This window comes from Pelodiscus sinensis, chromosome 1, assembly GCF_049634645.1.
Source record: "Pelodiscus sinensis isolate JC-2024 chromosome 1, ASM4963464v1, whole genome shotgun sequence".
In the NCBI taxonomy this organism is placed as follows: Eukaryota; Metazoa; Chordata; order Testudines; family Trionychidae; genus Pelodiscus; species Pelodiscus sinensis.
This window is the reverse complement of record NC_134711.1, coordinates 277,680,286-277,701,623: the sequence shown is the minus strand read 5'-3', so window position 1 is coordinate 277,701,623 and position 21,338 is coordinate 277,680,286.

Here is a 21,338-nt window from a genome sequence, read left to right as displayed (position 1 = left end):
TGCACCTATTTAGTTTAATCTTTTTGTCCTGTAAACTTGGGCTACAGACAAAGGGGCTACGTCTAGACTGGCATGATTTTCGGAAATGCTTTTAATGGAAAAGTTTTCCGTGAAAAGCATTTTCGGAACAGAGCATCTAGATTGGCACGGACGCTTTTCTGCAAAAGCACTTTTTGCGGAAAAGCGTCCGTGCCAATCTAGACGCGCTTTTCCGAAAAAAAGCCCCGATCGCCATTTTCACCATTTGGGCTTTTTTGTGGAAAGCAAATCTGAGCTGTTTACACTGGCTTTTGCCCAAATGGAAGCAGCATAGTATTTCTTACATGAGATCATCAGTGCTTTTGTGGAAATTCAAGCGGCCAGTGTAGACAGCTGGCAAGTTTTTCCAGAAAAGTGGCTGATTTTCCAGAAAAACTGGCCAGTCTAGACACAGCCAGGGAGTTTAGGATCTCTCACAAAACATTGTGTATATCCTGTTCTGGATGGGGCTCAGAAATAATGTGTGGATGGTGTTTTTGGTGAAATTTTGAAAGGATCTCCCACGTTCAATGTCAACTAGAGCAGCAACTAAAAGATGGAATGTTCCCATTGAAATAATTAGCCAGTGACCACAGCTGTTTGGACCTAAGGGATGACCAAAGATTGGGTCAGTCCTTGTTTTACATTTCCAGCTTACTTTCACCTTACTGTAAGCCCATGGTCACCAACCGGTAGATCTACCGGTAGATCGCAGGGGCTCTATGAGTCAATTTTCTGCTCCCTCTGAAGTGCATGCCTGTGCATTAATTTTAAATTGATTTGCGGAGCAGCTACTCATGGAGCAGCAACACAGGTGAGTAGGTACGGCGGCGTGGTGGGAGCTGCTGGGTTGGGACGGCTGAAACACCCGAGCCAGCTGGCTGTGGTGTTCAACCGGAGAAGGCCGTGCCGTGCTCCAGCTAATTGGGCGGCCTTCTCTCTGCTCCTGCCTACGTGGAGCATGGTGCACCGTGGCTGAGCACCATGGCCAACTGTCCAGGCAGCCGCTCCTCTTTGCTCCAGCCTAGCTGCACCACGCTCAGCCTGGGGAGGCTGTGCCACACTCCAGCTGGGCTGGAGCAAAGAGGAGCAGCTGCCCAGCAAGCTCGCCATGGTGTTCAGCCCAAGTGCACCCTTCTCTGCAGGAGAGGGGAGTCAGCCCCAGAGGAGGAGTGTGCCAGTGCTTTCCTGCTACGTGGGAGGGAGGAGTTGGCTCCAGAGGAGGAGGCATGTGCTGAGGCTTCCCTGCTTCACTGGGGTGGGGAGAAGGAGTCCTGAGAGGTGGCGGTTGTACGGGACTCTGGGCTCCCACTGACACCCTGTCCCCTACTGCAGAACCCTACTCCCTGCCTCCCTGCACCCTTTTCCTCTCTCCCCCACCAGCACCCTGCCCTCACCCCAGAATCCTGTCCCCTGCCCCCACAGCCACCCTGTCCCAGCACCCACTAGCACCTTTCCCCAGTACCATGTCCCCTGCCCCCACCAGCACAGTTGGGGCCACATTAGTGAGGCTTGGGGGGGGGGTTGGAGGAGGGTTTTTTTTTTGCATCTCCCTTGTGTGGCCCCAACTGACTTTTCTGTGAGCCAGTGACCCCTGACTCAAAACAGGTTCCCTGCCCTTCTCATAAATAAAGACAAATCAGAAACTTTTTGTGTTTGACATAGTCTTTTATTTAGAAATGAAACCTGGCCAGCAAACCCCCAATTGGGGCCAAGCCCCCATCCGGCTGCAGAATTATAATGCTCCTGCACCCCCCAGACTCTAGATCTGAGCCTATCAGATGGACCCCCCTTTCTTGAGCCCCTCACATACCCCAACCCAAATTCCTGCACTCTCACATCCACAATCCAGTGGCTTGCTTAGTACTCCAACTCTTCATTTGACCCCAACATTCCCCAGACTGGAGTTCCCACCCCCATACAGGGTCCCCTTCTCCACCTCCTCCTGCATCCAAATTTCCTCCTAGATCTTGCACCTCTCACCCCTTCCCACACCCAAATCCCTCTAAACTCCCTCTCCAAACTCTCCTGTTAGCTGTTCCTGTTTGCAAGCTCCCTGGTCGCTGAGTCACCGGCTTATATAGCTCTGGTAGCCCCTCCCCCTGACTGAGGCTCAGCCAATTAACAGAGGCTTCTAGGTTTCAAACCTTTTAGAAGCTCCTTCAAACAAACAAACAAACAAACAAACAATCAAACAAACAAACCAAACAGACAAACACAAGCTCAGCACACAGCAAATAACTCCCCCACACACAAACACACACTTCAGACAGCCACTTACCACAAGGGTCTCATTTTTACTCCTCTTTTACCTGGAGAACTCCCTGTCCAAACTCTCCTGTTAGCTGGAGGATTAAAGAGAATCCCAGTTTACACTTAAACTTATTCATTAGAAAAATGGAGACAGAAGCCCAGCAGTACAGTGGGGGCTATCCTGTTTATTGCGTCGAGTGTAATATGTATGATTACCTGCCCTGTGGGTGGGTGGCGTATGTGTGCACTCATTGCAAGGAGCTCCTGACCCTCTGAGACCGAGTTCGAGCTTTGGAGACCAGGGTGGCTGAACTGGAGGAGCTAAGGGAGGCAGAGAGCTATGTTGATGAGACTTTCCAGGACACTGTAGTACTGTCCCACCTCCAGTCTGAGAGCCCCAGTGCTCTTAAGGAGGATGAAAGTGTCAAGGGAACAGAGTATTCAATGGGAGCAGAGAGAAATAATCCCGTAGTTGGGACCCTCCTCCCAGAGGATGTTGCGGTATCCTCTTGCACTGAGGATACCTCTGAGGGGAAGGGAGTGCCAGTTAGGAAGGTGTTAGTAGTGGGTGATTCGATCATTAGAAACATAGATAGTTGGGTTTGTGATGACCGGGAGAACCGTATGGTCACTTGCCTGCCTGGTGCGAAGGTTGCGGATCTCTCGAGGCATCTAGATAGACTTATGTGTAGTGCTGGGGAGGAGCTGGTGGTCGTGGTACATGTAGGTACCAATGACGTAGGGAAAGGTAGGAGAGATGTCCTGGAGGCTAAATTTAGGCTTCTAGGAAAGAGACTGAAATCCAGGACCTCTATGGTGGCATTCTCGGAAATGCTTCCAGTTCCACATGCAGGGCCAGGTAGGCAGGCAGAGCTTCAGAGTCTCAATGCGTGGATGAGACGATGGTGTAGGGAAGAGGGGTTTAGATTTATTAGGAACTGGGGACACTTCTGGGAGATGGGGAGCCTATACAGGAAGGATGGGCTCCACCTAAACCAGGGTGGAACCAGACTGCTGGCACTAAACATTAAAAAGGCCGTAGAGCAGTTTTTAAACTAAGAGATGGGGGAAAGCCGATTGGTGCGGAGATGCACGTAAATCGGAGGGAGACTTCTCTTAGAGGAGAATCCATTGATAGAGATTCTCTAAGCTGTAGTCAGAAAGAGAGGAGGGGAGAGGACAAACCATGGGCCAGAGCAGACAAACAACCGCATTTTAAGGAATCCAGTGCATCAGGGAAGGGCAGACAAATAAGCAGTGGCAAATTTTTAAAGTGTTTGTACACAAATGCTAGGAGTCTGACTAATAAGATGGGTGAACTGGAGTACCTCGTATTAAATGAGGAGATTGACATAATAGGCATCACTGAAACCTGGTGGAATGAGGAAAATCTGTGGGACACAATCATACCGGGATATAAAATATATAGAAAGGATAGAGCAGGCCGGGTGGGTGGCGGAGTGGCACTGTATGTGAAAGATAATGTAGAATCAAATAAAAATATTAAATGAATCAATACGTTCCATAGAATCGCTATGGATAGTAATTCCATGCTCCAATAATAAGAAATTAGCAGTAGGGATATATTACTGACCACCTGACCAGGACAACGATACTGACATTGAAATGCTGAGGGAGATTAGAGAGGCTACCAAAATAGAGAACTCTATAATAATGGGGGATTTTAATTACTCCCATATTGACTGGATACATGTCACCTCAGGAAGAGAAGCGGAGATAAAATTTCTCAATGGCTTAAATGACTGCTTCTTGGAGCAGCTGGTGCAGGAACCCACAAGGGGAAAGGCAATTCTCGATTTAGTCCTGAGTGGAGTGCAGGAGCAGGTCCAGGAAATAACCGTTACAGGACCACTTGGGAATAGTGACTATAATATAATAACATTCAACATTCCTGTGGTGGGAAGAACACCTCAGCAGTCCAGCACCCTGGCATTTAATTTCAAAAAGGGGAATTACGCAAACATGAGGAGGTTAGTTGAACAGAAATTAAAAGGCACAGTGACTAGAGCCAAATCCCTGAAAGCTGCATGGAAACTTTTTAAAGACACCATAATAGAGGCCCACTTAAATGTATACCCCAAATTAAAAAACATAGCAAGAGACCTAAAGCAGTGTCACCGTGGCTTAACCGCCATGTAAAAGAAACAGTGAGGGACAAAAAGGTATCTTTTAAGAATTGGAAGTCCAATCCTAGTGAGATAAATAGAAAGGAACATAAACACTGTCAAATCAAGTGTAAAAATGTAATAAGAAAAGCAAAAAAAGATTTTGAGGAACAGCTAGCCAAAAACTCAAAAAGAAATAACAAAATGTTTTTTAAGTACATTAGAAGCAGGAAGCCTGCTAAAAAACCTGTGGGTCCCCTAGATGATCGAGCTATAAAAGGAGCAATCAAGGACGATAAAGGCATTGCAGAGAAACAAAATGATTTCTTTGCTTCAGTCTTCACGGCTGAGGATGTTGGGGAGATTCTCGAATCTGCACCGTCCTTTGTGAGTGTTGAATCTGAGGAACTATCCAGGATTGAAGTGTCATTAGAGGAGGTTTTGGAACAAATAGAAAAACTTAATGTTAACAAATCTCTGGGACTGGATGGCATTCATCCAAGGGTTCTAAAAGAACTCAAATGGGAAATTGCTATACTATTATCTGTGGTTTGTAACCTATCCTTTAAATGGGCTTCCGTACTTAATGACTGGAAGGTAGCCAACGTGACACCAATATTTAAAAAGGGCTCTAGAGGCGATCCTGGCAATTACAGACCGGTAAATCTAACTTCAGTACCGGGCAAATTAGTCGAAACAATAGTAAAGAATAAAATTGTGAAGCATGTAGAAGAACATAATTTGTTGGGCAAAAGTCAACATGGTTTCTGTAAAGGGAAATCCTGTTTTACTAATCTATTAGAGTTCTTTGAAGGGGTTAACAAGCATGCGGATAAGGGGGATCCAGTAGATATAGTATACTTGGATTTTCAGAAAGCCTTTGACAAGGTCCCTCACCAAAGGCTCTTGTGTAAAGTACATGGCCATGGGATGAGAGCGAATGTCCTTTCTTGGATTGCGAACTGGTTAAAAGACAGGAAATAAAGGGTAGGAATAAAAGATAAATTTTCAGATTGGAGAGGGGTAACTAGTGGTGTACCCCAAGGGTCAGTCCTGGGACCAATCCTTTTCAACTTATTCATGAATGATCTGGAGAAAGGGGTAAGCAATGAGGTAGTAAAGTTTGCAGATGATTCCAAACTGTTTAGGATAGTCAAGACAGAAGCAGACTGTGAGGGACTCCAAGAAGATCTCACCAAACTCAGTGATTGGGCAGCAAAATGGCAAATGAAATTTAATGTGGATAAGTGTAAAGTAATGCACATTGGGAAAAATAACCCCAACTATATGTACAGTATGATGGGGGCTAATTTGGCTACGACAAATCGGGAAAGGGATCTTGGAGTTATTGTAGACAGTTCTCTGAAAACTTCCACGCAGTATGCAGCGGCGGTCAAAAAGGCAAATAGGTTGCTAGGAATTATTAGGAAAGGGATAGAAAATAAGACACAGAATATCTTACTGCCCCTGTATAAAACTATGGTACGCCCACATCTTGAATATTGTGTAGAGATGTGGTCTTCTCACCTCAAAAAAGATATTTTGGCCTTGGAAAGGGTTCAGAAAAGGGCAACTAAAATGATTAGGGGTTTGGAACGGGTCCCATATGAGGAGAGGTTAAAGCGACTTGGACTTTTCAGTTTAGAAAAGAGGAGACTGAGGGGGGATATGATAAAGGTATATAAAATCATGAGTGATGTGGAGAGGGCCGATAAAGAAAAGTTATTTATTAGTTCTCTAAATAGAAGTACTAGAGGACATAAATGAAATTAATAGGTAGCAGGTTTAAAACGAATAAAAGAAAGTTGTTCTTCACACAGCGTGTAGTCAACCTGTGGAACTCCTTGCCAGAGGAGGCTGTGAAGGCTAGGACTATAATAGAGATTAAAGAGAAGCTAGATAATTTCATGGCGGTTAGGTCCATAAAAGGCTATTAGCCAGGGGATAAAATGGTATCCTTGGCCTCTGTTTTTCAGAGGCTAGAGAGAGATGGCAGGAGATAAATCGCTCGATCATTGTCTTCGGTCCGCCCTCTCTGGGGCACCTGGTGCTGGCCACTGTCGGTAGACAGGATACTGGGCTAGAAGGACCTTTGGTCTCACCAAATACGGCCGTTCTCATGTTCTTATGTTCTTATGAGACCACACATCCTGTCTCAACCCAGTGAGGGTGCGGTTAGACTGCAGGAATTTTTTCAGTATTCCAGAGATATCCCAGAAAAGCTCTTCTGTATCCAGGAATGCATTTGTTCTTCTGTTTTTTTAGTGGAAGAGCAAACTTGAGGAATAAGGGGGCTTCCAAAAGAAGGGGTTTTCTGACAATTGTTCCAGTCTCGACAGGCCAAATGTTGGAAAAACCTGTTCCTACAGAAGAATTGGGAAAAAAATGGCAGTGTAGAGTGTATAAGGGCTGAGGATAGCAAGTGATGGAGAGGAGGAGAATAGAGAGGGTGGGGCTTCAAGGAAGGGGTGGGGTCTTGGGGGAAGGATGGGGTGGTAGATCTTCACTTGTTTAGAGATTTAAAAAGGGATCTTGGGTGTAGAAAGGTTGGGGACCACTGTTGTAAGCCTACTCAAAGCTCTTTCTCAGACTGTACCTCAGTGACAATTGTCTGCTGCTGCTTCTTGTTACTTCAAGCTGGGTTTTGTTTTTGTTTTTTCCGAAAGATCTCTCTCTCTCTTTCATTATGACAGATTTTAAGCCACCATCAACATTAAACCTATTAGACCATCAAAGGCTATGTCTACACTCGTGGCTTCTTGTGCAAGAAATATGCAAATGAGGCAGTGCTGCTATGCTGATTATTTTCACGAATAATGTCATTGTGCAAGAGGGTTTTTGTTGTGCAAGAAGGGTCAGTGTAGACAGGTCCTTCTGGCACAAGAGCCTCTTCTGCAAAAATGGTGGCTTATTAGGTATGCAAATGAGGCTCGGCGATATTCCACGCTTAGCCTCATTTGCATATTTCTTGCACAAGAAGCACGAGTGTAGACATAGCCAAGGTGTCCGTTTACCCTGTTACAACAAGATAAAAGTTGTAGAGCAGGTAGGATGTTACATATATATGTAAATGGGTTATAACACTTCACTTGCTTTAATCTACTGTATTTGGCAGTACTTGACTGTTTGCTTCCTTCCAAAATACCTCAGCAGTCTGACTTTGAATGTGGCTGATAAGACATTTATTTTCTCTCCCACTATTTGTTGCAGCATTTTTATGTATGCATGTCAAAATATTCTGCTTTCATGTTGTTACTCCCCTTAACAAAAACCAGTCCTGAACACATTTTACATTTTTCAGGCTTGGAATCTGAGTGTTCCAGTTCAGGTTATTTAAGCTGGTTATATTTCAGCGTGTTCTCATTTTTATGCTTAGAACTATTGCCCAGTTCTTAAGCTGTATCAGTCAAGGAGTTCAGTTTTACACAGATACATTAAAAAAAAGAACAGTGGGTGACATGCAAATTTCCAATTCCTTCCTTCATTTACATTGTTGCTTTTACATTTCTATATTGAGCTATCATTTTTATTTGCATATAGCAATATTCTAGCTAACAGAAAACTTTTTTTAAGACTAGAGATGATGATAGGGAAATAGAAATATTTTTGGAACAGCAAAATGGAACAGCAAGCAGCAAAAAATGTTTGTAATTGGTTCTAAGATGTTTGTCACTTATACATGATTTTCCTAAGCAGCTCAGAGATAAGATAGACAAACTCATTCATCACTGAGAAAGTATATAATGACAGTGATAGAAAGGAAGAATTCTCTATTCTGTTCCCTGATATTAATTGCCCTGGGCATGCTGTCTGTCTGTTCCACTTTGGGCACTTCTACACTATAGCGTTATTTCAAAATAACTCACATAATTTTGAAATAACAAGGTGAGCATCAGCACAGCAAGCCTGTTATTTCAAAATTATTTCAAAATAACTGGCTTCTTATTCTGGAATAATAAACCCTCATTTCATGAGGAATAAAATCTGTTTTGATAAGCTATCATATATATAGTAGCCCAGTGTCTGTGAGTCTGTAACACTGACGTACACGGCCACGCCCCCTGGCCGTGTACGTCAGTGCCCCACCCCCTTCTCCTCCCCTGTGGCAGCCCGCTGCATTGGGGGGAAAGGGAGACCGGCCAGGAAGGGAGAGGTACTGGCTGGGGAGAGGGATGCAATGGGGCTGGCCGGGGCAGATGGGGGGGCCAATGGGAAGCAGGGCTGGGGGGGTGCAGGGGGGCTGGCCGGGGAAGATCAGGAAGGGAAGTGGGGGAGAACCGGCCAGCTGGGATGGGTGGGGGTGAGTAAATTGGTTGGCGGGGAGCGGGACTGACCTGGGCACTTGCTGCCTATCCCGTGTATGGTCCTGATGATGCACGAGCGAGGAGGAGGCTTCCCCTCCTCCTCATACTCAACTGACTGAGGGCTCCTGGCGGCAATCGCAGCCCTGCATCCCAGCTGGGACTCCCAGCCCCTCCCTCCACCCACGCCAGGCTTCTGTCCAGTGCGCAGCCAGAAAAATCAGAAAATACTGGACATTGCACATAGAGTGCGCAAATGCCGGTACAATGCTGGACACCTGACAATCCTACCCACCTCTCCTCTCCTGTGGCAGCCCAGCTGAGCATGCAACACTCAGCTGAGTCACCACAGAGGGAGGGGAAGGGGGCAGAGCGGTGATATACACGGCCGGGGGGCAGGGACGTGTACATCCCCGCCCCCCTTTCCTCTCCCGCTGTGGCACTCAGCTGAGTGCTGTGCCCCTCAGCTGGACTGCTGTGGGGGAGCCAGCAGTGCAAGGGGCCATTTGGGCTCTCCCGCAGCAGGAGGGGAAGGAGGGGCGGTGACGTACATGGCCACGCCTCCTGGCTGTGTACATCACTGCCCTGCCCCCCTCCCTTACAGCGGCCTGGCTGACCAGGCAGCACTCAGCTGAGTGCCACGGCGGAAGAGGAAGGTGTAGGGGGGTGGGGAGAAATGGAGGGGAGGGAGAGGCAGAAAGAGGAGGAGAAGAAAAAGGTAGAGTGAGAGGCAGGAGGGGGAGAGGAGAAAGAAAGAGACAGAGAGAAAGGCAAAAGGTGGGAGAGAGCTGAGACAGAGAGGGGGAGGCAGTCGGAGGAGAGAGAAAGAGAGAGAGAGAGATGGCGCAAGAGACTGGAGGCTCAGGAGAGAAGACCAAGGTGGGGAAGAGACCTGAAAATCCCGTCTTCTGATGGGCTAATTGGTTAGTTTTTAAATAGGGTGAGTGTGGACTCTCCACTGCTGCTGTTTTGAAATAGCTTCTCCCCAGGGCCATTCAAAGTGCTTCTTGAAGCTCTAAATTGAGGTAGTGTGTCCACATTAGAGGAACCTGCCTCAGACTAATTTTGAAGCTTCCCGGTAGTGTGGACATACTATTTCTAAATAGTTATTTTATGAGTTATTATTCCGAAATAGCTTATTTTGAAATACCGTTGTAATGTAGCCATACATTTTCTTTCTTTAAGCATATAAGTCTGTTTTTCAATGTGTCCACAAAAGTCTGAGTATCTCTGTATAATCAAACACACAAATAACTTTTAAAAAACACAATTTCTTTTTTTAAAGATAGACCATTCATATTAATTAATGAGTTTTTCTTCCTAATAATATTAATCATGATTAGTATTGCAACTAAGTAGCTAAGATTGTTATTCTGAGTAGAAGAATCTCTCACAGTACCATTCCAGCACTTGTTACAAAACTAACAAACAGTATGGCACAAAATATGTCATCACTGTAATTTCCAGCATCTTTACTTATGGTCCAATCGTGCTTCTATTGAAGTCGGTGGCCAAATTTCCATTGATAAAATTGGATCAGGATATGAATTTCTAAAGTCCTTTGCATAAATAATATACTTCTCATAATGCTACAACTAAATTTTAGACGAATTGGATAACCACCTTGAAATGTTTTCAGTCATTTCATCCTTGGAATGTAAAGTGATAAAAAGTTGTTTTTTAAGATTCCACAGCAGTATGGGGGACAGATTAATTTGTTCTATACTGTTGAATCCATGTGTTGCAAACAACAAAGTATGTTTTCCCATGCTGCTGCACTAATCCCCATCAACCCCAAATCAGGGGATTAAAGAGTCATCATTTCATATCGGAAGGAAAGGAGCTTTCCTTTCCTTACCTTTGTTCTTGGTCCTGTAAACAATTTTCATGGCAACAAGGAACCTAAGTCTGAGCAATTAGAATATATTTCAGGTTTATTGCATATGCAGGAGAGAGCTAAAGTTAGAAAGCAGTAGGAGACTAGAGGAGCATCTATGGAGCACAGTGGTGGAAACCATAGTGATAGCAATGCTCGTCTTTTAAAGAGACACCACTGAATACCGAGAATTTACCTTTTGATTGAATGTCTATGGACTTTAGAGAACAAAAATGTTATTCGAGGATGTGCTTTTTTTTTTAAAAAAAGAACTAAAAGTGCATTTAATTTTTCTTTGATGAAACTGTATGAATTCCCTTATAATTAAATCATAGTCAGTAATACCTAAGTTCTACTTCTAATCACTTTAGCCATTTGCTTAAGAGGCTGGGTTTGTAGTTTATTCTCACATGCCTCTTTGAAAATTAGTTCTCAGGAAAAACAGACTAATTAACAAACAGCCTGTATCAAGGGTCTCTGGCTCCATCTTGTGGTCTGTTATGTTGCTTCAGCCTAAAAAAATTTTAAAAGCAGCAAATACTATGGATGAAATTCTAGAATTTGAATTCAAGAATTTGTTTTTATGTTGTTTTTATATTTGTTTATTTGGGGTTTTTTTTGCATTGACTTAACTGATGGCAAGATTTCATCTTATGTTTCTGTACAGGAATAAATTGTCTTTTCTTCTGAAACCTTTATATTCCTCAATTGTGTATAGCTATATATTATGAAGTTTCTAAAAGCTTTCAACATGCAATTTTAAAACTCACCCATCTTAACCTATTTTCTGTTTTAAACTTGTGGCTCCTTGGGGCTTAAATAAAGGCTCCCCCCCAAAAAATATTATACAGATGCAATATTCAGTAGTACACACAGCAGTAAATTAAACAATGAGAACTAACAAATGTCACAATGCTTCATTATTCTTACACAAATGCTTACTTTGCAACCAGTGTGGATGCATAAATACAATTTATTGGAACAAATTAGATTATATTTAGACCAGTTTTAAAAATGTGGCCTTAAAAATCTAACGTATCTCTTCAGGGTGCTGTTAAATCCATAGATTATTTCCCCTAAGGAAATACAGCCCTAAATATTGCACATCTTCTGCAGTCCAACACTGTAAATCTATATTATGCGGACTTTCTGAGATTTGTGGGAAGTGGTTCTTTTCAGCTTGCTGCCAGATCTAGCTAGGAGGACATGTGAGTCACAGAGGGGAATATTTTGAAAGTAAGGTGTAGTTGTAGACCCTCCATACTGGAACAAGTAAGGAGATGGTATTTATCTAGGCTCGCCAGTTGGGAAAATATTAACAGTTCTTGAGGTTCTGTTAGGTGAATAAAACAAAAAGGTAGGACAGTAGGAACACCAGTCCTGAAATAAGTAGCTAACTTTTAAATTATTTGTAGCATTTTAATGTCAGAACTTCCTTTTATTATTCCATTCTTCTCTTTTTCAGAGAGACGCTGGCAGTAATGGGTTGTGAAGCTGAGTTAAGTGTATCTGTTACAGCTGCAAGGGTTGCATAATGAATGAAAACTTTCACTCCTGATTTATTAACCTTTCATGGGAACATCTGCCCTAAAATCAATCTCTCTCTCCCCTTCTTCGCTGCTCACAGTGCTAAAGAGGTTGTATCTTTTTATTATGTGAAAGGCAGTGCTAAGCTACACTACTTCACTATATGTCTGATATGTGATTCACATCAAACTATCCCCACCTCCTCACTCAGCAATAGCAATAACAGCTGAGAGGATGTGATCTTCGACTGCTTTGCACTGCTGACTGTCAAGAGGCTGATTTTACTGGCTGATTCCCTGCACAGAGTGTCTGAACATTGCCATCAGGCACCATCAAGATGTTCAGAATCTATAGTGACTGCCAAATTCTATTAGTTTGCCCAATATATTCTAAGAGGTATCCCTTTTACAATAAAATAATAGCATACAAGAGAAGGGCTTTTTGGTTTTCACATTTAGAAGAAAAATCACAATACCCTTTGGTTGTGGTTGTTGCTTAGTTGTCTCTTATATTTTAGGGAGGTGCAGTGGCCTTCCTCTGACACCAGTAGAGAGGAACCACTCCCTAGCCCCTGATGGTTGGCACCCCTTGTGTGGGAGGTGGAGAAGCAGAGCAAGAAGTATAAGAGTTGAGGTCTCCAGCTACACTGAGGAAGAGCCAGGGAAGGAGTCAGATGCCTCTTCCTTGTTATTGGTGAACCAAGGACTGAGCTGCCCTAGCCCCTTCCTATTGAGGAAAATGCTGAGAAGATGCTGGGTCTCTGGCTGTCAAGTACCCTGAGGAGGTTAAGGGCCCATGAGCAAAAAAAGGCGTAAAAACAAGTAGGGTTGGCAGTAGCTCAGGGAAACCAGACATTAGTCCTAACAGTGTTTCTGAAATCACTGTCAGCATGTTTTGACAGGATCCCAACCACAGTTAGAACCCGGGGCTGGGGACCTGTTGGAGTAAGGTGGTCCTACGTCCTCCTAGCTCCTGCTGTTGACTCCATCCTACTATGCTCATTTTTAAATAAGTATTTTATTTCTTATTTTATTACTTCTATTCCTTTTTCCCTAGCTTAAGTTAATTTTGTTTTCAATAATATACATTCTTTTTGTATAAAGGAATATCTGGGTATTGGCTGAGATGAGGCTAGAATGTAAGGAATATAAAAACCACAACAGACTTCAAATATTGAGCATCTACTCAAACTGTTGGCTAATATTTTTATGCCTGGATATTATAAAATGCTGGCAAAACTCAAGATACTGTAAGTTATTTAATTATTAGAACTGTACTGCAAAAGTAATTCAAAAAGAGATAAAATAATGAGGAACATTTGGCAACATAAATCACCTTGTATGCTTAATTCTAGAAGGTGTTCATATGTATAACATGCCATTCAGGCAAAAGAACAGCACAGCACGGCTGTGTCTAGACTGGCAAGTTTTTCCGCAAAATCATCTGCTTTTGTGGAAAAACTTGCCACTGTCTACACTGGCCGCTTGAATTTCTGCAAAAGCACTGACGATCTCATGTAAGATTGTCAGTGCTTTTCCAGAAATATTATGCTGCTCCCATTCGGGCAAAAGTCTTTTTCCAAAAAACTTTTGCGCAAAAGGGCCAGTGTAGACAGCAGAGATTTGTTTTCCGCAAAAAAGCCCCGATCACGAAAATGGCGATCAGGGCTTTTTTGTGGAAAAGCGCGTCTAGATTGGCACGGATGCTTTTCCCCAAAAAGTGCTTTTGCAGAAAAGCATCCTGCCAATGTAGACGCTCTTTTCCGAAAATGCTTTTAACTGAAAACTTTTCCGTTAAAAGCATTTCCGGAAAATCATGCCAGTCTAGACGTAGCCCACAGGTCTCTTACCAATAGCCCATATCCTTGTGAACTGAAAATGTAACTGAAGCAGCAAGTTAAGTGTAACAGGTGGATGTCAGGATAAGAACAACTTTGGGAAAAGTTTTATAGTGGGAACTCTCAGAAGTTTTTTTTTCTTTTTGTGACAAAGTGAAAGGAGGACAAAAAACCATCTTTTTTCTCTGTCACAAAATGGCAGAGTAAGAGTTCTGTTTATTTTGCTAAAATCATTGTAAACTTAAAGTACTTTACACCAAAGTAGAAAGAGTTGCTGTGCTTTTCTAATCTCTGATTATGCAAAGAGGACATTTGTAAGTATTGCAGAACATCCTGTTTGATTTACTTTCCATCAATGCACCTTACACAGTCTTTTGAAGAAAAGTGTATTCCCTCACGTTCCGCTTCTATTTGCATTCTTTTGATCTATGAATTCTGATAAATGCAAGGACCCACTTCCCTTAAGAAAAAGCTGCTCTAGGCATTGCTGTAGGGTATGTCCTCTAAGTAGCTCAGTTATGTAGCTATGTCTTTCTTGATGTATTCCTTGAGGAGAAGAACATTAACCCTGCACATGCTGTTGATATATATTTGATGTTAGTTTAAGGTCATGGGGGAGAAGCCTGCAGTGGTTACCAATTTGTTTATTTTATCTTCACTATAAAATAACTCATGAGATTTAAGATGAGGACATGCAATTCTCGGGAGACCTACAGGCATGAAGCAGAAATATCCAGTGTAAAGCACAAAACATGATGAACTCAGTGGTGCCTGAACTAATATTCTGGTAAAACAACAACTAGTCTAGTAGCACCTTAAAGACTAATAAAACATGAAGATGGTATCATGAGCTTTCATGGGCACAACCCATTTCTTCAGATGACTGGAGTAATAAATGTCCAGATCAAAGAATAAATAAGGAAGAGGGGGAAGGAGGGAAAAAAAGGAGAAGAAAGACAGTGAGCAGATTGTTCAAATTACAAGAGGCTTATAAGAACAATTAGCACCTCCATTCTCTGTTTAGTTGGTTAAGTCTTTAGGATGTGGAAGGTAGTGTGTGAGCCTGCTGATGTCTCTGTTCATTCAATTCTGATAATATTCTGGTGTGGGGCTCCTTCAAGTATTTTCAGTTGTTGCTGCTGGATGCTGAATTAATAGAGGCAGTGGAGCAGGATCCTGAGTTTTTCCTCTCTCTGGGGAGTGCTTTAATTACCAGATCTCATAAAAGTTGGACCTCCTGGATCCAGCACTGTCAGGACCTGACAGGTCCTGAATGACAGAATTTGCAGGACCAGGGATGGTCTTTTGCCACCAGCCCCAAGGCCCATCGCCTGCCACTGGCAGGCTGCCTCAGCAAGCACTCTGTCTCGCTTCTCTTCCCTCCCTCCCCAGCCTGGCAAGACTACTTGCCCAGATGCTGCTGGTTCTCTGGGTAGCACAGGCTCTGGCTGCTGCCTTGGGAATCCAGCCCCACTCATCTGGGGGCAGCCGTGGGGCTCTGGTCCTGGCGCTGTGCTCCAGAGGGCTACTGCGGGACTTTTTCCCTGGCCCGGTGTGCTAGAGAGCTGCTGTGGGGCTCTGGCCCTGTGCTTTACTGGGATACTGTGGTGCTCCAGCCTGGCCCCATGCTCTAATGTGCTGCTGCTACTGAAGGGCTCAACTCCAGCCCCATGCTCCCAGGAGCTGTCATGTTGCTCTGGCCTTGCGTCCTACGGGGCACCAAGAAACAAAGGCTCCATGTTGACCCATGCTGCCTGGGAACTCCATCCTGGCCCTGCACTGCTGAGGGTTCCTGGAGGCTGCCGCAGGTGTCCGGCCCTGGTCCCACACTGCCCCCAGCCAGGATGCAAGCCCTGTTGCCCTGGCCTGGCTGTCCCTCCTTCCCTTAGGCTCCTGGGCTCTCTGGTCTAGGAGCATCTCTAGTCTTGCTGGACAAGGGATGTTGCTGGACCAGAGAGTGCTGGTTTTGGAGGTACAACTGTAGTTAATCTTATGCTTGTGCTGGCCCATACTTTCTCACTTTACATGTCCGTGAACCAGAGCTAGTGAGCACAAGATGGAGAATGGTTAGAGCACTGACCTGGGAGGTCAGAGACCCAGAATCCAGGTCCTTGGATCCAATGATTCTCTAATTATCTACCAAAATGCAATAACTTCAGCAAGAGATTGAGGAAGCACTTCTGAATATCCCATAATCCAATGGTCAAACCACTCACCTGAGAGGACACAGATACTAATTTACATCTCTTCTCTCCCTCAGGTGGAGAAGGGACATGAATCAGGGTTTCCCAGATAAATTCCCTGACAAATGGGCTAGAGGTTGAGGTATGTTCCTCTCTGCCTGCCCCTCAACATGTATCTTGCAAAAGTGGAATAGGTATTTAACACCAAAGTAGATTCCCCAGTGTGGATCTCTACCAGGAATAGGTACAGCAAGAAGGCGACCATCTCCATGATAGGAGTTCGGCTTAGCCCACTAACCTCTGATGAGCATCTTCCATTGGCTAGTTTGCTGTCCACCTCACTGCCTAGCATTTTATCTTTTGCAAATCGTAACCTAAGGCACCTATCTTTCCCCTTTGTATAGGAGCTTAGGTGACTAACTCAGGCTTAAAGAATCACAGTGATTTTCTCAGTATCAAACTCCTTGGCTACGTCTACATTGGCAAGATTTTGCGCAAATATTTTTAACGCATGAGTTTTTGCGTTAAAGTATTTGCGCAAGAGAGCATCTACACTGGCATGTGCTTTTACACAAGAGATGTGCTTTTGCACAAAAGCATCCGTGCCAGTGTAGGTGCTCTCTTGCGCAAGAAAGCTCCGATGGCCATTTTAGCCATAGGGGTTTCTTGCGCAAGAAATTCATGTTGCCTGTCTACACTGGCCTCTTGTACAAGAACAGTTGCGCAAGAAGGCTTATTCCTGAGTGGGAGCATCATAGTTCTTGTGCAAGAAGCAGATTTCACACATTAGAACATCAGTGTTATTGCGCAAGAACTCCCCGCCAGTGTAGACAGGCAGCATGTTTTTGCGCAAAAGCAGCTGCATTTGTGCAAAATCATGCTAATGTAGACATAGCCCGTGGGTATATTCAGTCCCAAATGAATTGGGAATAAAGGCAAAAATCCCCACTTTCAACAATGGATGATGTTTTCCTTCCTGGCTCTTATCTGAGGAGATGTGGATGGAATCTTGCCTCCTTTTTTTTTTCTTTATGATCCAAATCAGCCCCTATTTGCACATACTCTATTTCCAAACAGTTAAAGGAGCTATTCATATTAATTTCACATGACTACAGATGTCCATGCCCACATCTTCATGCAGTTCCGAAGAGAGTACGCTTTACCTCTGATGTTATCCCTCTTTCTTATTTTAATTTTACTATATCATCTTTTCAGGTTGAAATGTAATTTAACATGCTCTCATTTTTGCCCAATCAGTCTACTTCCCTTCTAGCTCTCATTAATTGTTTTCCTTTTCTAATGCTGGAAATCTGGAAACTCTTCTTTAGGCTTTGCTGCTTTACAGAAATCAGTTCTGAATTGACATTTGATCAAAATCTCTGTTCCATGGCTTTATATTGCCCAAGACTCCCAATCATCCTATGAGAGTATATCTGTTCTCTGGTTTAATCTGTGGCCAAGGCTACACTTTACAGCACTGTAACTTTCTAGATCAGGGGTGTGAAAAAACACCCTCTTGAGCGCAGCACGTTACAGTGTTGTAAAATGCCAATGAGAAAGAGGCTACAGCTCCTCCCCTCCTGGAGGCGGATGCACTTTAAGCTTTTAAGTGTAGGTAGACAAAGCCTATGTTCCCCCAGATGTAATGACTCAGGGCCTCTGCAGTATCCTAGCCTAGCTCTTCTCTCATCTCTGCTCTCCACTTCTCTTTTAGAGCCTATTCAGAAAGGTGCTGAGCAATGTGCCCCCTAATCTTTTCCATCTATATGTGAATTTTTTTCATCCACTTGCAGAATAATTTTATGTGCATCAAAGCATGTGCAATTGTGCACCTCAAGTAGAAACCAAAAATCTAGTTGTGGATGCTCTGCTAATAATCAGGGCAGCATTTGTATCTCTCCTGAAAAGCTGCACAAGCATACAGCTACAGGGAACACCATAAGTGCTAAGCATCCAAAACTTTTGAAGTCGGTGGGAATGGAAAGTGTTCCACACCCTGCAGGAGGCATTCCTTGCACGTTAATTATTCAGTCCTTGTTACTGTTCTTTTTCAACAGTTTCTCAATCTGGATGGCTGAATGGAAAAACCACGTAAATCACAGAGATGACAGATAGTGACCTAGCTGCCCAAGCTGAACTTTTGTAACACTATCACGGTGTATATACTGTAATATCTGCCAGAGAAAAAAGGACAATGAATCATGTAACTAAAGACATAAATCTGTTTAATTTGTGATAAACTCCAGGAGCTCAGACTTCACTGTGTGGTAGCTGTGGGAAAATGTCAACTTTTTAATTGCAATCACTGTGCTTGTTTTCTGTCTCCCTCTTCTTGGTATTAAGCAGCTTTTCTAGTTACAAACACCGTGATACACAAAAGGATTTCACAAATAAAAACAAAATAACACTATGAAATTTTGGTACAAATGTTTCACTATCTTTTCAGGCCTCAGACAGCAGCATCTCAGACACCAAAATAATGGGCACAGGATAAATATGTCTAAATAGGTCAACAAATAGGGAATTAAACTTTCTCCAATATTTAATGGGAGCAAGAACTACAATAAAACTACAATAAAACTATTCACACAAGCTTAAACTTAAGCATATACTTAAGCAGTTTTTGAATCAGGACCTATTTGAGAACATTTTATATCATTCCTTGTGGCATTGCAGCCAAATTTTCCAAATTCAGTCACAAGCAGAAACCAGAGACCTTGCACTTCTGATTAATTGATTGTCTACACTTGTGCCTGCAAAAAAAAGATACTATTACCAAATCCTTATAAAAATTTACTCCTCAAAGCTTTTGAGTGTAAAGCAGTTTTATATTAGCAACACTGCAACCACAGCTATTAATAAGGTTATGAAGTTTACCTGGTACCTGGCTATAACCTAGAAATTACCTTGTTTCATTTCCAATGCTATTAATAGGAGAATCAGAAACTTATCTCTGGCATAATCATGTAAAGGAAATTTCTATAGGCTTACTCAGACTGGGAAAAGCTGACAATATTCTTGGGGTTTTTTTCATATGGGTCCTGAATACTTAGATCCAGATTCTCAAACATCCATTGACACCCATAGAAGTTAGAGCTTAAATACTTTTGAGAATCTGGACCTTAGTACTTCTTCCTTCCATTCTAACTAAATTGTTTGCTGTATCAAAAGCTGTCATGAAAATAAAAGCTAGAATTCAAATGAAGTTGAGTAGATATTATAAAAGTAAAATAGAAAAAAATATCAAGAATGCAAACTACTGCTTCCAATAGAATTTGGCATTCAGTCAAGTAAAAGCATTCAGTTTAGAAAATGGATGCTACGGGGAAAAGTATTTATTCTGAATGACATAGTAAGCAAATCAATTCAGACTTTAAGTTCATCTAATTAGACTTAGGTCCTTTACAACATTCAAAGGCAACATTTCAAGTACTCAGTATAATTTACTAATGCCGTTTTATCAGGAATAAAGTCTGTTCAATTAGGAAAATAAATTATTCTCAGCTGTGATCAGCTAAAGATCAAGTCAAGTCATTATCAAAGCACATCAATTACAAAACATATATTTGCTTGGAAAAAATCAGCAGAATTATCAAGTCATGTTTCTACTTTCACTTTTAATAAAGTATAACAATATTACAAAGTTTTAATTATTTAGCAACAGAGATATTGACATTCTTCCATTGGGGAAATAAAGACAGCTGTGGGAAATGATCAGAGATGCATGACTACTGTAGGTTGCAGATAGCTCATTCAAAATGGTCACTGTTCCACACATTTGCAAATCTCATTAGAAAAAGTAATGATTTATACAGTAATACGAAAGGGTGATAGTATACTAAATCATTACATATGAGATAGAATATGGTAATGATTCTCTGATCTATTTTAAAGTATATTATATTAAAAGGTCAGATTTCCAAGCTTTTTCCCCCTGCAAATATGAGGTCTAGAAACTTTTTAAATAAAAGTTAAGATTCTTACATAGTCACATGACTGTAAAGTTCATAGACAAAGAGTTGACAACATGGAAGTAATACTCATCCAGTCACCTTAGTAACAGCCTTAACCTGTAATGAATTGTTCATCCATCAGCTTTGAAGGAATTAAAATACATAGACCACAGAGGAATGGTGATTTTGAATGCTAAGTTTTTTGGAGTGCCCAACTTGATTTACCCTAAAGGAACTTGATTTTCAGAAAGTACTAAGGTCCAGATCCATAAAGATATATAGATAAAGGTTCCTATACTGGATACTTGGAGCCTAAATCCTAGTTTTGACTCCACTGTGATGCACAATACTCCTGTGAAGCCCTGTAGATGACTATATAAATTGGGCACCTACATTTTAAGGGCAATAGTTCTATGGATACCAATGTTTCCATCTATAGGCATGTGCACTGCTACCTCCCTCTAGTTAGCCAGATGTCTATCTCCTATCAGTTTCAGAGTGATTCACACACGAGGGGAGGGCAGTTGCCTGCCTAAGTAATGTGTGGGGTTCAATCTGGGAGGTATGCTCAGAGGATGCCTATGGGGTCAGGCTCCATTCATAATCTGGCTAGCGGGGAAGACAATAGTATTGCTTATAAATTTGAGCCCACTGATTACATTACTCACAAGGGCTGTGGGAAACCCAGGTTTAATTTCCCTCTCCCTCTGCTGGGTTTGAAGAGGAGGCCTTCCAAGTCTCAGATCAATGCTCTAACATTATAGGACAGTTTGATGTGTGGCTCCCTCAGTCTTTTCTGTTGAAGCTGGTCCATTGTGGAAGAATAATTAAATAATCATTCAGCCAGAGAGGGTGAATGACTCTGAAGCTTACTGGTCAGGGTGCTCAACTAAGAAATCCCAAGTCCAGTCCTCTGCTCCACTCACATTTTTATGACTTATGGGCTGTGTCTACACTGGCATGAATTTCCGGAAATGCTTAAAACGGAATACTATTCCGTTTTCAGTTTTTCCGGAAAAGGAGCATCTACATTGGCAGGCTGCTTTTCCGGAAAAGCCCTTTTTCCGGAAAAGCGTCTGTGGCCAATGTAGACGTGCTTTTCCAGAAAAGAGCCCCAATCGCCTTTTTCACGATCGGGGCTTTTTTCCGGAAAAGTCTACTGGGCTGTCTACACTGGCCCTTTTCCGGAACAGTGTTCCAGAATAAGGACTTATGCCCGAGTGGGAGCAGAATAGTTTTTCCAGAATAGTGGCTGATTTTGTAC